General features: G+C 41.4%; 1 protein-coding gene across 3 annotated transcripts in view; it reads right to left on the bottom strand.

Moving 5' to 3' along the window:
• The window catches only part of TEX2 (testis expressed 2), a 153,199-nt gene extending 137,343 nt beyond the window's left edge, over window positions 1–15,856 (bottom strand). Inside the window, exon 1 of one of the 3 annotated variants that reach the window (XM_021002483.2) lies at window positions 15,747–15,856. The gene's annotated coding sequence lies outside the window, so the exon portion shown is untranslated. Of the gene's footprint in view, window positions 1–15,465; window positions 15,613–15,746 lie in introns of those variants that run through there. The other 2 variants (XM_078155935.1, XM_021002484.2) reach the window with 2 other exon arrangements.
• Between the last annotated feature and the right edge of the window lie 835 nt (window positions 15,857–16,691).

Here is a 16,691-nt window from a genome sequence, read left to right as displayed (position 1 = left end):
TTCTGCTTTTGCAGAGGAAGTGTGGACCCACGTGGTGAGAGGGCTCAAAATCATGTCAGACAAAGCTGGATGAAGGAATCAGGGGATGTTTAATCTAAAGAACAGATTTAGGACGAGCATGAACTGTTGTCATGTGGAATAGGGATTGGACTTGTTTTGCTTTGGCCTCAAAAAACAGAATTGTGAACAATGGATGGAAGTTACAGTCAGGCAGATTTTTTTGTTAAGAAACACTTTCTAACAAAGTTGTCATGAGAGGTTATGGGTTCTCCGTCTGAAAGTCTTCAGAGTTGGATGAACACTTGCCAGGGAAGAAATTCTTCCTCAGGTATAATTCAGAAATGTAACTGTGAAATACTTAACAAAATAAATAAAAATACAACAAAACATATTGCTAGTGTATGGTTTTCTAAGTCAATATATGGCCCCAGGGATCCTTATGTATAATTTAGTGGTCCTTGTTTCTATTTGAGTTTAAAACCATTGGCCTAATTGATTTCTGAGGTCCCTTCCAAAAGTGAAATTCTATGTATACTAAGTAGTATAGTAGTTATCTGACATAGTAGATGGAATCAGCTTCAAGGCCAGAAAGACCTGGGTTCAAGAGCCACCTCTGACACATGCTGTCTCTGTAATCCTGGGCAACTCTGTCTACCTCTGTTTCCTCATCTATAAAATGGGGCTAATAACAGTATCTATCTCCCAGGGTTCTCGTGAAGATCAAATGAAATAATATCTATAAGACGTTTGTATATAGTAAAGTGCCATAGAACTGATAGGTATTGTTATTGTTGTTGTTAAAATAGTCCTAGCAAGCAAAGTTGGTACTGCATGATTTTCTTTGTAGAGTTTGATAGGTACTCTTTGAGGATAATAATGAGAAGGCATCCCAAAGGGAAGACACTTTGTTCTTCTGCCTTCTTACTTAAATTCAACTAAGTAAATTACACTCGATATATTAATAATCTGTATTTTCTTTCAAGTGTTGAGTTTGGTTTCATGATTACTTTATACATGGAATGATTAAAAATCTTTCATTAAAAAAAGGGAAACATCACTCATCCTCTGTCATGCTGCTACTCTTAATGCAGCCTTCACCATAATAATAAAGTTATTACTTTGAGCACAAAGACTTAAAATGTTCCATTTTAAGAACAAAATGTATAAATAAACTTTGGGAATATTGCCTCAAACTTCATTAGGCAAAAGAAAGGACTTCCAATAAAACAGAAAAGCAGGCAAGCATAGCCATTCCAAGTGGTAAGTGGGCACTAGAACTCAGTATAATATGGTTCTCAGTTAAGATTCTAAAATTATTTACAAGGGCACTTCAAGGCATGAGTTTTAATCTAAAGTCCTCTATAATCTTATTAGAACTTCAGAGAATTCTCTCCCTAGGCTCTCCTTAACTATTAGAATAACTCACATAGAAAACTTATTTAGGTGGTAGGTAAGATACTCTTAGTGTAATGCTGGCCCATCCAGAACAAGTGTCCCTGGTTAATTCCCCTGAGCAAATGTACCTAGATATAATGTAAGACCGCCCTAATTTCTAATTCTGCAACCATGAATATGACGTAGAGATTAAGGGTTTGGGAAGTGGGGCTAAAACCTATCAGTAGAATTCTTCTGATCATATTAAGCCAAAGACTTGGCTTATTGGCTGTTCTCCCAATTCAACATTCCATCTCCTAGTAGGTGGCATACTGATACAGCACCAGGCCTGGAGTCAGAAAGAGATGAGCTCAAATCTGGCCTCAGACATTCTCTGTTTGACACTGGACGTTACTTAACTGCTGTTTACCTCAGTTTCTTTATCTGTAAAATGAGGATAATAATAGCAACCCACTGTTACTGGGAGGATTAAATGAGATAACTGTAAAGCACTTAGCACAGTGCCTGGCACACAGTAGGTACTATATAAATATGAACTATTGTTATTATTATTGCTAAACCTTTTCACAGGTGTCCCTCAAGCTTGGAATGTACCTCTTCCACACCTCCACTTGGAATCCCTAGATTACTTCAAGATGCAGCTCAGGTACCACCTACTCCATGATACCTTTCCTGATCCAGGCCTCTCCCAAACCTCTCTGCCTCTTCAAATAATCTTGTAAAGTCATCCCTCAACATTCAAGAGCTTCTCATTAGAGGCTCTGGTTATTTGCATGTTAGCCATCAATAATTATATGGGAAATTTTGGAGATTTGTGGCTTACTGTGGAAAATTGCAGACAACACATATATGTAAACAAAAAAAATTTAGTTAAGTCATAAATGCATAAATACTGTATGTTATTAATATATTTTATCATTTACTACCATAAGTATACATAAGTAAATTTATTATAAACTGATTTTGTTAAAAGTTTCAGTGCACTAAAGAACTATGGGCTAAGCACTCTTTGGGAACACCTCCTCTTTGTGTCTCTACCATCCAGACTGAGTCATGTGATTTTTTCCCCCATGGTGACATAGTATCTTGCAATTTTTGTAGGAGAAGGAAATCCACGAAGCTGTTGCTGCAGCTTCACCAGCTGTTGCAAAGTCTCTGCATGGTGTGAGAGATACTAAGCTTCTTCATGAAACTGCAACTCTTTAGGTGCAGTGTGTTGTTTTGTATGTTAAATAAATATGGTCAGAATTATTAAAAATAAAGGTTTGGGATGGGGCTTAAGAGTTATTCGTGAGGGTCCTACACCCTTAAACCTCAAGAATATTGAAGGATGACTATATATTTAGATACGTATTTGCTTACCCCTCCCGCAGAATCTAAGTCTCTTGAGGATAGTGTCTCTATCCTCAGCCCCTAGCATAGTGCCTTTGCACAACTGTTTTGGTTTGGACCTGCAATTTCATTAATACAGGGGGATCTATCAGCAACTGATGTACAATTACAGTCACAGAACTGTCCGGGACGCTGAGAAGCTGAGCCAAGTTACACAGGATCATGAAGCCATGTGTCAGAGTCAGAATCTTCCCAACTCCAAGGTCTCTAACCTCTTCCTAACACTACCTGGCACACAGTAGGTAAGTAATTAATATAGAATTGAACAATTTTCCTGGGGCTGTTTCCAGCACACAGAGCATAGGCCAGCAGCAGTCAGTCAACAAACAATGCTGAGGATATAAAGAAACACGAAGGATAGTCCCTGCTTTTAAGGAGCTCACTGTGTGATGTGGGAAACAAGGAGAAAACAACTCTGTACTAAGGCAATACAGAGAGGTTAAACTGAGTAGAGTAGTGCTACCAGTGAGCACCAGAAAGCAGTGGGAAACCAGAGGCAGGCCCAGAACAACTGACTGGGAAACAGATGTACAACACCTGGGACCACACCACTCGCTAGGCTAAGGGATACATTTTAGGAGCTGAGTCCTTGAAACCTGTCGTTCAGTCGTGTCGGACTCTCCATGACCCCATTTGGGGTTTTGCTGGCAAAGATACCAGAGTGGGTTGCCATTTCCTTCTCCAGTTCATTTTACAGATGAGGTTAAATGACTTCTCCAGGGTCACAGAACTAATTAGTGTCTGGGGTCAGAATTGAATTTAGGAAGATTCCAGGCCCTGCACTCTATCCACTGTGTCACCTAGCTGCTCCAAGAACGGAATTACCAGTCAATAAATACTGCTGGTAAAAGGGGGTTTAGAACTACACTACAATAAACTCTAATGCACACTTCAATGGATTAGTGGGCAAAGGGCACAAAGAAACTGTTAAAAAGCTATATGCCTAATAATCAGATAAATGAAAATGGTGATTACCTGAAGATGACCTCAGAATGGTAAAAAACATAAAAATGTGAGGTCCATTGTTGGCAGGGCTATGAGAAAGGAGACATACATCATTAATAAGACCGCAGACTAGTATAAATATTTTGGAGAAAATATGGCAACAAGAATAAGGGTAGCACAACAAACTCCTCTCAAATAAAAGACTCAGATCACAACTTTCCAGGCAAGTCCATTTTCTATCAACGGTTCGGTTTGGTTTGACTCTAGGGAACATCATACCTCCCCCAGGATAAATGGATCACCTGAAATCTCATCACCATGTTGACTAAGGTTTTGATTACTTAACACCTTCAACTCTCTCAGCTTCCTCTCCTAAAGGAACTCAGGTCTTCCTGCCTCCTGCTCCTCCAGGCAACTCTTGCCAGTAAAGTATGATTTATTGTTTTACATGCTGCTCAGCCTCAGTGACCCGTCAGGAAAGGGCACCTTCCATTAAGACCTGAGTTCAAATCTAGTCTCAGATACTTACTAGCTGTGTGACCCTGGGCAAGTCACTTAACCCTTTTGCCTCAGTTTCCTCATCTGTAAAATGAGCTGGAGAAGGAAATGGCAAACTACTCCAGTATCTTTACCAAGAAAACCCCAAATGGGGTCACAAAAAGAGACACAAGTGAAAACAACTGAACAACAATTTCCTGACTCCAAACCCAGCACTATCTACTTTGCCACCTAGCTGCCCTCTTCTGGGCATTTAATAGATACTTAATAAATGTTTTATTGAATTGAATTATTGCATTGCTAGGATATGTTCAAAAAACACTGCAAAAAAAAAGATCCACACATACAAAAATATTCACAGGTGTTCTATTGGTAACAGGAAAAAAAAAGGAAGCAATTTATATGTCCAACAACAGAATGGCTGAATTATGACAGATTAATACAATAAAATACTGTAATGCCATAGAAGAACATATGTGAAGCATACAAGAAAATGTGGAAAGGCATTTATAGGAGGTGATGGAGAGTAAAATCAACACAACTAGAACTCTATCCACACTGACTACAACTCTGTGTATGTGTGTGTGTGTGTGTGTGTGTGTGTGTGTGTGTGTGTATACTGCTTTTAAGGAAAATGGGTTCAAAGGTAGCAGAACTTCAGAACACGAAGTTGCTTATTAATATGTTTGGTTCTCCCTAGTCAAAGCCTAGGTGTGTGGGGCAAGATTTTGTTCTTTGTTTGGTATGTGTGTTTGGCTGTTTTGTTGATAGTTATTTATTAGATTTATAATTAAATTAAAATAATCAGAAAAGCCATACGTGCTAAATAAGCAGATACTTTGCAGTATTAATACAAGCAAAGCAAGTAAGTGAAAATGCATAATATAACAATTCAATAAAATTTATTGATTTACACATTCTTTAGGGTTTTGTAAATTCATTCACAAAAATGCCTAGGTATTTTACACACATTCATAATACAAACTTGAATAGTCTCAAATTTCACATTTAACTGTGTAATGATAATAGCCATTTAGCTTCTTTTTATAATACAAGATGGTATAGTGAAGAGAGTACTGGGATGAGAGTCAGAAAGACCTTCAAATTCTATCTCTGACCCTTATGTGGCACCGAGTCATTAACCACCACTCTAAGCCCCAGTTTCCTTATCTGTAAATTGGGGTGACAATCCCACAGTACCTACCTCATAGAGTCACTGTAAATATCAAATATGTTTTGCAAAATTTAAAGCATCATATAAATGTCAGTTATTATTCTCAAATAAATCGTGATCTAATCCATTTGGAAGTTCTTGCCAGCAAAGATGATCACAATTTACCCATGCCTTCCCCATCTCCTCCAACTCTAGTCCCTGAATTTGACAGAGAAAGCACTGGGGAGGCCTTCATCAGTGTGCCATAGAGCACTCTGGTTCCCTGCCCATGACTCTGGGGCAGCCTTACCCCTTCTGATTGTATAATCCCTTGATACCTTCTAGTCCTGTTCTTCTTCCACGTTCCTGGTTGATTAAATGTTGCGGCCCGTTCACCCCCGCCACATGCCTCTCCACTGCCCTATGACAGTCATTTCATTCTTTGGAGATTATTCATTTTATGCCCCTATACCATACAACACCAGTATAACATACAGTATGGTAGCATTAAAAAAAATGAAACTTTGCTTCTGTGGGAAGTCTGGGGTCAATTAAAGGAGTCTTGCAATTTGGTCTGCCTTCCTTTTCTTGCTCGACTTGGGTCCAAATTAATTGTCCAGGCTGCTTTTTCTCTAGTGTTACCCTCAATGAGAAGGCCAACTGTGCAGAGATGATTCTCCAAGTCTTATATAAATGGGGAAAGTAAACATACAACTCAGTAGTTACTGAAATTCTCTCAGTTTCCTTTCTTTTTTTTTTGGTAGTAATAAGGTCTAAGATTTTCCCCCATGCCTTTGGTATTTGCCCCTGTTTCAAATATTTTGTATACTGAGTCCTTTATGCCCTCAAATTGTGCCATTCTAGTATAGGGCTCCTCTATATGTTTTGTCCAATCAACTGCTTTTCCCATCTTTGCTCCCTATAGTGCCATTTCTAATTCCCCACAAGCTTATCCTAGTACTATGATGTTAGGGTCCATGTATGCTAATTCCACTGTCCCTGATGGGAGTGGAAGGAAGAGCTTATATAATAATTTTTACAAATCTTTTCCATGTTTTTCTTCTGTTTGTCATCTTCCTTCCATTTTTGTCCTTAAATACCTGTGAGATAACATCACTTAGTCAAATGTCTTGCCAAGCTCTCTTTAAACTAGTTTCAAAGTGCTTGTCTCTGCTTTATGAGAGTTATCTAGACGTCCTTCACTGTAAGATTTCCAAACAAGTTTATATTCTAAATTGGAAGTGGCTTTGGCTTTTTCATTCCCTGTTTGGCAAGTTAAGTCAGATCTCTGTCAATTAATATATTCTCTAGGCTTCTGGTCTTCTTGGTGGGGCAATTAATTTATATTGGTTAAGTTTCTGTATAAAATTATTATAATTGGTATCAATGTCATTTCTGTTGTCCATTTCCCACTTTTGATTGTCAATACTTGTTTAAATGGTTCAAAACTGAGTTCCATTATGCACCATATGTTTTCCTCATTATTCTTCTTCTTGCTTTTTACTAACTCTAATTTTAGCTCTAACAAGCCAATGGTCTAATTATATGGACAGTCAATTTAGGGATAACACCAAAATCAATACAAGCCTTTTCCTATCTACTATAATATGATCTATTTCATTTTTTGTAATGTTATTTAACATGTCCAATACATACCAATTATTTTCTCATAGAAAAGATATGACAAAACAGGAAAATGATAAATGTTGGAGATGATGTGGGAAAACTGGAACACCGATGCACTGCTGGTGGAGCTGTGAACTGATCCGACCATTCTGGAGAGCAATTTGGAACTATGCCCAAAGAGCTACAAAAATGTGCATACCCTTTGACTCAGCAACACCACTTCTGGGGCTACATCCCAAAGAAATCATAAAAATGGGAAAACGACCCACATGTACAAAAATATTTATAGAAGCTCTTTTTGTGGTGGCAAAGAATTGGAAATTGAGAGGATGCCCATCAATTAAGGAATGGCTGAACAAGTTGTGGTATATAAATGCAATGGAATACTATTGTGCTATAAGAAACGATGAGCAAACAGACTTCAGAAAAACCTGGAAAGACTTGTATGGACTGATGCTAAGTGAAGTAAGCAGAGCCAGGAGAACATTGTACACAGTAACAGCCACGTTGTGCAATGACTAACTTTAATAGACTCAGCCCTTCTCGGCAATGCAAGGATCTAAGACATCTCCATCTAAGATGTCTCATGATAGAAAATGCTCTCCACGTCCAAAGAAAGAACTATGGAGTTTGAATGCAGATCGAAGCATACTATTTGCTCTTTTTTTTCCTTCTGTTTTGTTTTGTTTTGTTTCCTCTTTCTGGTGGTTCCTCCTATTGGTTCTAATTCTTACTTACAACATGACTAATGTGAAAATATGTTTAATAGTAATGTATATGTATAGCCTATATCAGATTGCGTGCCATCTTAGGGAGGGAGGGGGAGAAAAATTTAAAACTCAAAAGCTTATGGAAGTGATTGTTGATAAATCAAAATAAAATAATAAAAAAAAGAAAAGATATGATATAAAGACATGAGACTTCTGTGCAACCTACAAGCCTATGCCCTCTCTTCCTGAACCACGCTTTCTTATACATTTCTCCCCATCTTCATCTCCTTCATATTTTATACTGAAGTCACCATGTATCAGAATATATGTAGACTTAACTTGGAGGGTTTAATCAAGTTCTTAAATTTCTCTACTTTATCTTAAGCAACCAACATTGGTGTATAAGCTATAACTATTTTCACGGGAGTCATTTTGCAAATGCTTGTCATTATTACTGCAGTAGGTTATAGCCATATAACCCATGAAATAATGTTCCTTGTTGCCACTGGGGTATGACAAAAACCCTTCCACCGATTCCTTTGCTTCTCCAAGGAGTGAACTGCAATATCCATCTTACTTCTGGTTCCTGACATAGCAAGAATGTCAGATTCAAGATGGCAAGATTCAGCAATTCCAGCGTTATGTCCATATGTTGGTCACTGGACCAGACTATTCCATTAAGAGAATACCAACAGGCAAATTAAAGTTCATAGACTGTCTAAAGACAATGTGACTTCATCACGTTCCCTCCCCTTTCTCCCTCTCTGCCACCATTACTGCAGGGCTACTTTACATGTCAGGTTCATGGGTTGCTATAGCGACGCCCCCACCCACAATACCTAACTGACCAGTATACTGGTGATGTTCCTCTCCATTACTAGCCAGGTCGGTCCTCAGAAGAAAAAAAACAAAACCTCAAACCTGTTGCCGTGGCCATACTCAAAGCCTTTCCAGAATGATCTGCTGTTGTTCAGTCATGTCCAACTCTTCATGACCCCATTGGGGGTTTTCTTGCCAAAGATACTGGAGTGTTTGCCACTTCTTTCTCTAGTTCATTTTATAGATGAGGAAACTGAGGCACACAGGATTATGTGACTTGCCCAGAATCACCCAGCTAGTAAGTATCAGAGGCCAAATGTGAACTCAGGTCTTTCTGACATCAGGCCCAATGCTCTATCCACTGAGACACCCAGCTGCTCCTTCCAGAACAGCTTTTGGGAACTCAGCTACCTCGGGGCTAAAGTGAGGCATGAGAATAGGTCTCAGTGGAAGTATTCTTATATTTAAATTAGCTTATTATTTGAAGCTACCAGAGTTGAAACACTGAAGCTAGATAATTTCTAACTTCTCTTTCAAGCACTATATAGTACTAGTCAGAGTATTCATTTTCTTGGCCAGTCCTTTTTATACATTGACTGTTCCTCAGTTTCTGAAGCTAAAGCTTGATACACGTAGGTGAAGCGGAGGGGACGGGGTAAAGGGGGCAGAGGGAGGTGGCTGTCCCAGAATCAAAGAATTTTCAAGCTGAAATAAGAGCTGGAGTTAGAAAACTTTCCTATCTACCATAAAAGTTTAGTAATTTAACCCATTTTGGAGGAACTAATTCTACAGCTGTTTCAGTTGTTTCACACATTTACTAAATATTCTAATTTACAGTCAGATGTATAAACTGAGGGTTGTAACAGAATTTTAAAATGAGGAAGGCTGGCTAAATAACCTCTCAGTTTCCTCCCAACTCCAAAATTGTGATTCTTTTCCCTTTTCCCTTTTAACCACTACATTGTTCTAAAAAGTACAGAACAGAAATTCCTTAGACCCTCAATAACTCATACACTGAGATACTCAAGAGAAAAACCAGCAATAAGTGAACACTGATGAGGATGAAATGAACAAGGAAATGAATGAGGGTCCTCATTGGCCAGGAAGAAGTCCAAGGTAAAGAACAAGACGATTGTGATGGCTGTCTATGGCTTCCAGGCTTCAGGCAGACAACAAAACAAAAAGGAAAAATGTATTTAAGCCTCCATCTGTCCCCCATCTTCGAAATGCGGGCCCTGTCAGCCAAGTACAGTAGTACCATCTTTTCTCTTCCCACTGAATAGTCCCTAATCTAGTCACTGCCCTCAACCCCACCCCTGCAAAGAGGTATCTCTGGGTAAAGGCAGGAGGGGTGTGTGAGGAGGGAGAGCAAGGGCTTGGGCAGAGGAGTGGAACCTTGCCCTGGGCGGCAAAAATGGTTCTCTGACTCATTTTTAGTCTAGAGCAAAAGAAGGAATACTCAGATCCAGTCTTCTGGGAAGCATAAAAAATTATTACTAGTCAAAGCCTTAAGATTCTTTCTTATTTTTAACTCTGAGCCCCTAACCAGGAAAAAAAAAGGGAAGAAAATAAGTATTAATACAGCACCTACTATGCTAAGTATTAGCATTCTGCTAAGTATTTTTTTACAAATATTATCTCATTTGATCCTCAAAACAGCCCTGCAGGTGAGTGCTATTACACCCATTTTATAGTTGAGGAAATTGAGGCAGAGGATAAGTGACTTGCCCAGGGCCATATGGCTAGTAAGTATCTGAGGCAAGATTTGAACTCAGGTCTTTCTGATTCTAGGCATAACAATCTATCTACTGTGTCTCCAGGTGCCTCTGAGAAAGCTTAGCACTTTGAGACCAGGGCTTGAATCCCAGTCCTTTCTAGATCTCTATATACCAATACCCAAATACCAATCCCTCTCTGCTGGAGCCCTCCTACTTGGAAATAAAGTAACACAGAACAACATTTAGATCAATTGGACTTATCTAGCCAGCAGAAGAAATGCAAACTACTTATACAGAAATGAGAAAAGTAACATTATTGGAGTAGAATAAACTGAGGAATCAGTTTGTACCCTATGAGGCAGAAAAGATAGGAGACCATACTTCAATCTGGTATCTAGTCAACAACCACCTTCCCATTCTAACCCCTCAAAAGAGAAGTGCAGTACCAGGGGCTCCCATCACCAGCTCCACGGGCAAAAGCACCTCAACGTGCACCCAGTAGTCCTGAAGTCACCTGTTCAAGCTGGGCCACTGCTTTTCTCTGGCAAGAATAAACACAAAAACCTCCTGAGCCCACAGTTTCTCCCAGGGTGGGAAGAAAACGGCTGTCTGGCCATTTCCCAGAAATTCACACTGGGACCCACCTCAAAAGCTAGCTACATACAGGTATAAAGAGGGGGCTACTGAATTTTATACTCATTAATTGGAATGAGACCTAAAACAGGTTTGTGAGGTATAGCCCAAAGGGCTACATCTGCAGGAGGAAAAGCTTGACTTTCACCTTCTTTTTTGGGCAGCTAGGTGGAAAAGTAGAAAAGGCACTGAACCTGGAACGAGGAAGGCCTGAATCTAGCCTAAATCTAGCCTGAGACCCTTACTAGCCCCTAGGCAAGTCACCTAACCACTATCTGCCTCAGTTTTCTCATCTGTGAAGAGGTGATAATTTTAGCACCTACCTTAAAAGATTGTTATGAGGATCAAATGAGATAATATTTATGAAACCACTTTGCAAACCTTAAAGTGCTATAAGAATGCTATTGTTATTGTTATCATTATTATTATTATTATTATTATTACTCTATTTAGGAAAAGTGAATGGACTGGGAATGTTTTCTTCCTACCTCTCCCAAGAACTCTGTGATATTAAGGCGTCTCCATTTGAACTTCAGGCAATCTTTATGAGACAGGAACCTCTCATTCTGAGGGTAAGTTAGGCAGATATTATTATCCAAACTGAAGTAGATACAAACATGAACTTTCAATTTGTGTTTTCCTTCATTTCCCTTGTTTCCATGGCAGTTCCTTTTCAATATAAAACAATCCACTGTACCCAGTGGATTTATCTTTCTTTCTGGAAGTGGGACATTCTGTACTACTGTATTTACCAACATTAATGTTCTATTAAGAGCATAAAGTTGGGGTCAGCTAGGTGGTGCAGTGCACAGAGCACCAGCCCTGGAATCAGGAGGACCTGAGTTCAAATCCGGCCTCAGACACTTAACACTCACTAGCTGTGTGATCCTGGGCAAGTCACTTAACCCCATAGCCTATCAAAATACAAAAACAAAAAACAAAAAAAAAGAGCATAAAGTCGAACAGGATAATATATGGAAGGTATAACTCCCTTTCTTTTCCAAGGATGCCATCCCAGTGTGTCTTCTATTCAGAGTAGTGCCCTTCCAGTCCTTCAGAAGTATCGGTACTCCAAGAAAGAACAACGCTTAAATAAGATTAAGCTACTCACCATTTCATTAAATCTTTCTGTGAAACATACTAACATCATCACTTAATTTGCATCAGTTTGTCAATCTCCACTCAAAAATGCATCACCTTTTCCTGGAGATAAATATGCTAGTAAATTTAGCTTTCCTAAGGGTCACCATGGTGGGAAAAATGAAGCATGGGATGGCAGAAAAACCACTGGACTGGGAGTCAAGAAGACCTATAGCTCACTAGATTCTCTACGTGACCTCCCATGAACGGCCTTCTAGGCCGGTGGATAGACCCAAAAACACAGTACAAATTTGGCCTCAGGCACTTACCAGCTGTGTCACTCTGAGCTAGTCACTTAATCTCTCAGCTTCAGTTTCCTCATCTGTAAAATGGAGATAATAGCACCTACACCTCCCTGGATTATGAGGATCAAATGAGATTATGTGTGTATGTATATCACTCTGAAAACCTTAAAGCACTACATGAATGTTGGTTATTATTATAATAAAATGGGGAGGTTTGAATAGATAGTCCCTAAGGTATGTTCCCTCAGTAAAGTCTCTTTCTAGCTCTAAATGTATGAATTTATGAATAATAATACTGTCTTCCTCACCCTCACTGAGCCCTTCCACTTATAATTTGATATGATTTATCCTTGTAGCCTTAAGTAAATCAATCTGTCAGATTTATGGATAAGGGAAGAATTTAGGACCAAAGAAGATATAGAGACCATTACAAAACGTAAAACAGATAATTTTCATTATATAAAATTAAAAAGGTTTTGCACAAACAAAACCAATGCAACCAAAATTATAGGGAAAACAGAAAACCAGGAAAAATTTCTGCAACAATTACCTCTGATAAAGTCCTCATTTCTCAACTATATGGAGCACTGAGTCAAATTCATAAAAATACAAGTCATTCCCCAATTGATAAATGGTCAAAGGATATGAGCAGGAAGCTTTCAGAAAAAGAAATCAAAGCAATCTATAGTCATATGAAAAAATGTTCTAAATCACTACTGATCAGAGAAATGCAAATTAAAACAACTCTGAGATACCACCTCACACCTATCAGAATGGCTAATATGACAAAAAAGGAAGATGTTGGATGTTGGAGGGGATGTGGGAAAACTGGAACACTAATGCACGGCTGATGGAGTTGTGATCTGATCCAACCATTCTAGAGAACAATTTGGAATTATGCCCAAAGGCCTATAAAAACTGTGTATACCTTTTGATCCTGCAATATCACTGCTAGGTCTACATCCCAAAAACATCCAAAAAAAAAAGGGAAAAGGACTTATTTGTACAAAAATATTTACAGCAGCTCTTTTCGCGATGGCTAACAATTAGCTATGAAAGGGATGTGCATCAACCGGGGAATGGCTAAACAAGCCCTCTATGTGACTGATTGTAATGGAATATCATTGTGCTACAAGAAATGATTAGAAGCATGATTTCAGAAAAACCTGGAAAGACTTACATAAACTGATGCATAGTGAAGAGAACAGAACCAGCAGAATGTTGTACACAATAACAGCAATATTGTTAGAGGAAGAACTGTGAACAACTTAGCTCTTCTCAGCAATACAATGATCCAAGACAATCCCAAGACTAATGATAAGGAATACTATCCACCTCCAGAGAAAGAATTGATATTGATTAAATACAGACTGAAGCATGCTATTTTTATTTTTCTTTCATTTTTTGTCTTTTATTCAAGTCTTCTTGTATAAAGTGACTAACCTGGAAATGTGTTACATAATTGCACATATATAACCTATATCTGATTGCTTACCCTCTCAGAGAGGGGAGAGAGCAAGAAGGGAGGGAAAGCCAGAATTTAGAACTTAAAACTTTAAATAAAAAATTTTTTGATTTTTTTTTAAAAACCACATGGCAAAAAAAAGTAAATCACATTCTCCACAAATTTGAGAAATTAACTTCTGAAGAATCTGGGTAATAACAATGAAATAAAAAAGGCAGTTGAGTGCTAAAAGTCATCTGATGGAGAGAAACAGCTGTTCTAACAGAGTAGGCACCCCACTATACAATCACTATGTTGTTCAAGTACAAAAACTGCTTAGCCTGAACCTTCTCAAAGATTCTTTGGCTTAAATTATATGCAAAATTATCACCTCAAACGCCTGACTTTTTCCCCCCTAGGTTCATTACCCCCTTCAATGACACCAATATCAGTCAACACATAAAGCTTCCTTTCTAATTTAACCAATGTCTTTTCCTCAAATATTTTTCTTCAAAGCCTTCTGGCACAATACATTAAAAATACACAATAAACTCATTCTTTGTGCATTCTAATTCTTGTAGCCACTTGGAAAAATCCACTTATATTTTTCGTCCAAATTTGAACCACATTCTAACAAAGCATAAGGCTGCATGGAATCTAGCGATAAGTGTACTCCCGTGGCTTTGGGGGAGGAAGAAAGGAGACTTTGCCCTTACTATCCATGGCAGGTAACCATGACAACAGACGATGTGAGTAACCAACTTGTTTATGTACTAAATACAAAAAGAAAAAAAATTGCAAAAGCAATATAATTGTACTGAACGACGACTGTATACTTTCTCGAATTCTATAATCAATCTATATTTAGCAAAGTCCATCACAGCTATTTAAGTTGGAATTCATCTATCTCCCTGGTTCTACTAAAACTGTATTTTAATCTTTAAAAGCAGCCAAGTAAGTCTAAAATAATAGATCACCCTACAACAAACAGACTGGCAGAAGGCCTAGTCCCGATATCACTTGTTAATTTCTAAGTTTTCCGGTTGGGGTTTTTTTGTTTTTGCAACTAGTCAACGACTTTTTGATGGCATATGAATAAATGCACGTTTTAAAGACTACAAGTCCTTCCCTCCCCCCCACCTCCGCCAGAAGAGCAAAGGGACAAGCTCGGGATAAACACAGACATAAAAGTAACACCTTTTCTGCAGTCCCTCCCTGGGAGCTTAAGCCAGCTCTGGAACAGAAGCTGGCACTTGAGGCCCATTCATAAAACTCAAGGTATTTTTCAGTAGTTTTTATTTTCCGTTTCCCACACCCGGCGTCAGGCCAGCCCCGCAGACAGGCAGGCTGGAGCACAGGAGGACAGCCAGCACGACCCCGCGTGCAGCAGGGTCACGGCCAGACCCGGCTGGCCCGAGGGAAGGGAGAAGCGAGGGTCCCTCGGCGGCGGCGGCGGCGCTGCAGCAGGAGACGGGGAAACGCGAAGCAAAACGAGTCCGGGCACCCGGCTCGCGCTGGGCCCCCTCCAGCCCTGGGCTGCAGCCCCACTGGCCACGCCGCAGGAACGGCCAACCGCCAAGAGCCAGGCGGCGCCGTCCCGCCCGCACCTGAGGCGCAGAGGGGCCGTGAACTTGGCCGGCTCCAGCCTGCCGCCCCGCGGGGCCTCGGCCCAGGGAGGGGGAGCACAGCCTCGGCGGCGGCTCCTCCTCTGCCCTCCCCCGGGGCCCCACCGGCAGGGGAAGCTCACCTGCTCCGGGCCCGGCTCCAACCTGGCTCCAGCGTGCGCGCGGCCGCCTGCCTGCCCACCCGCCCCGCCGCCGCGGCGCGCGGGCTGCCCAGCTGTGCGGGGCCCCAACAGGGGGAGCGCGGCGCGGACTACGGAACGGCCTCCCTCCCGCTCCAGCTGCTCACAGCTGGCGCAGCGGGACGTCCCGCCCCCTATTCCCCCTCACCCGCCGCCGCTGCCCCCCGGGTCCCTGTGCCCGCCCTTTCCCACGCCTCCGCCGCGAGCCACCCAACTTCACTCACCTAGGATCCGCGGCTCCCTCACTCATCGCCCACCTCCGGTAGTAGTGCGGCGGCTGCAGCCTCAGAGGCTGGGCTTGGGCTCTGGCTCCGGCCCCCAGGCAGTCTGTGGTCCCGCCTCCCGCCCCCCGGCCTCGGGCCAGCCCCAGCCCCAGCCCCGCCCCTCGCTTCGCAGCCCGGCCCCTCCCTGCTCCGGCCGCTAGTCCCGCCTCTCCCTTCTCCTCCCATCCTCTCATTCTAGGCCTTGCAAGCTTCTAGCCCCGCCCTTCCCTCCAAATTCCCCCCTCCCCTCACCCCTTTCTCCAGGCCCCGCCCCACCATCGAGTCTGAAGACCAACCAGAGTCCAACCTCGGAGGGGAGGGCGGGAGCCCCAGACCTGACGAATCAAATCCAACCCAGGCCGAAGAAGATATAGGAGGCTAGTTCTGTCTGTTAAAGGGGCCGAGCCTCTTTAGTACATGAGTAGAAGTTGGGGCTACCTGCTTCTCACCTTCTGTTTGTGCCCTAGTTTAGGGGGTGACCTGCGGAGCTTCTTCCTTAACTGCACTGCTAGTTGGGCCGAAGGGAGACTAGAGTGAGAAGGCGTTGAACGCCCTCACTCCTCCAGGGATCAGGGCTGCATTCCTACCTGTCTCCCGCACCTGAGGCAGCCACACACCGGCTTTTGCCGTAAATTAACGTGCACTGAACATCACCTCCCTGATGTCATGGTCCTCTTCGAGAACGAAGGACAAACAACAAGAGCCTCTAGAAGGGACCTCAGTAGCCAACCTGTGGCCGAACCACTGCATCCGCAGCAAGGAAATGCTCGAAGATTTCTAGAGAACTGCTCCAGGCAGCCCATTCCACTTTGGGACAGCGCTAATCGTCGAGAGCTGAAATCCGCCTCTCTACAGTTACTGCTCTTTGTTCTGCCCTCTCGGGACCAAGCAGAACAAGTCTAATCT

This window comes from Phascolarctos cinereus, unplaced genomic scaffold (genome assembly GCF_003287225.1).
Source record: "Phascolarctos cinereus isolate Bilbo 61053 unplaced genomic scaffold, phaCin_HiC Scaffold_5;HRSCAF=322, whole genome shotgun sequence".
NCBI lineage: Eukaryota > Metazoa > Chordata > Mammalia > Diprotodontia > Phascolarctidae > Phascolarctos > Phascolarctos cinereus.
This window is presented reverse-complemented; position numbering and strand designations above follow the sequence as displayed.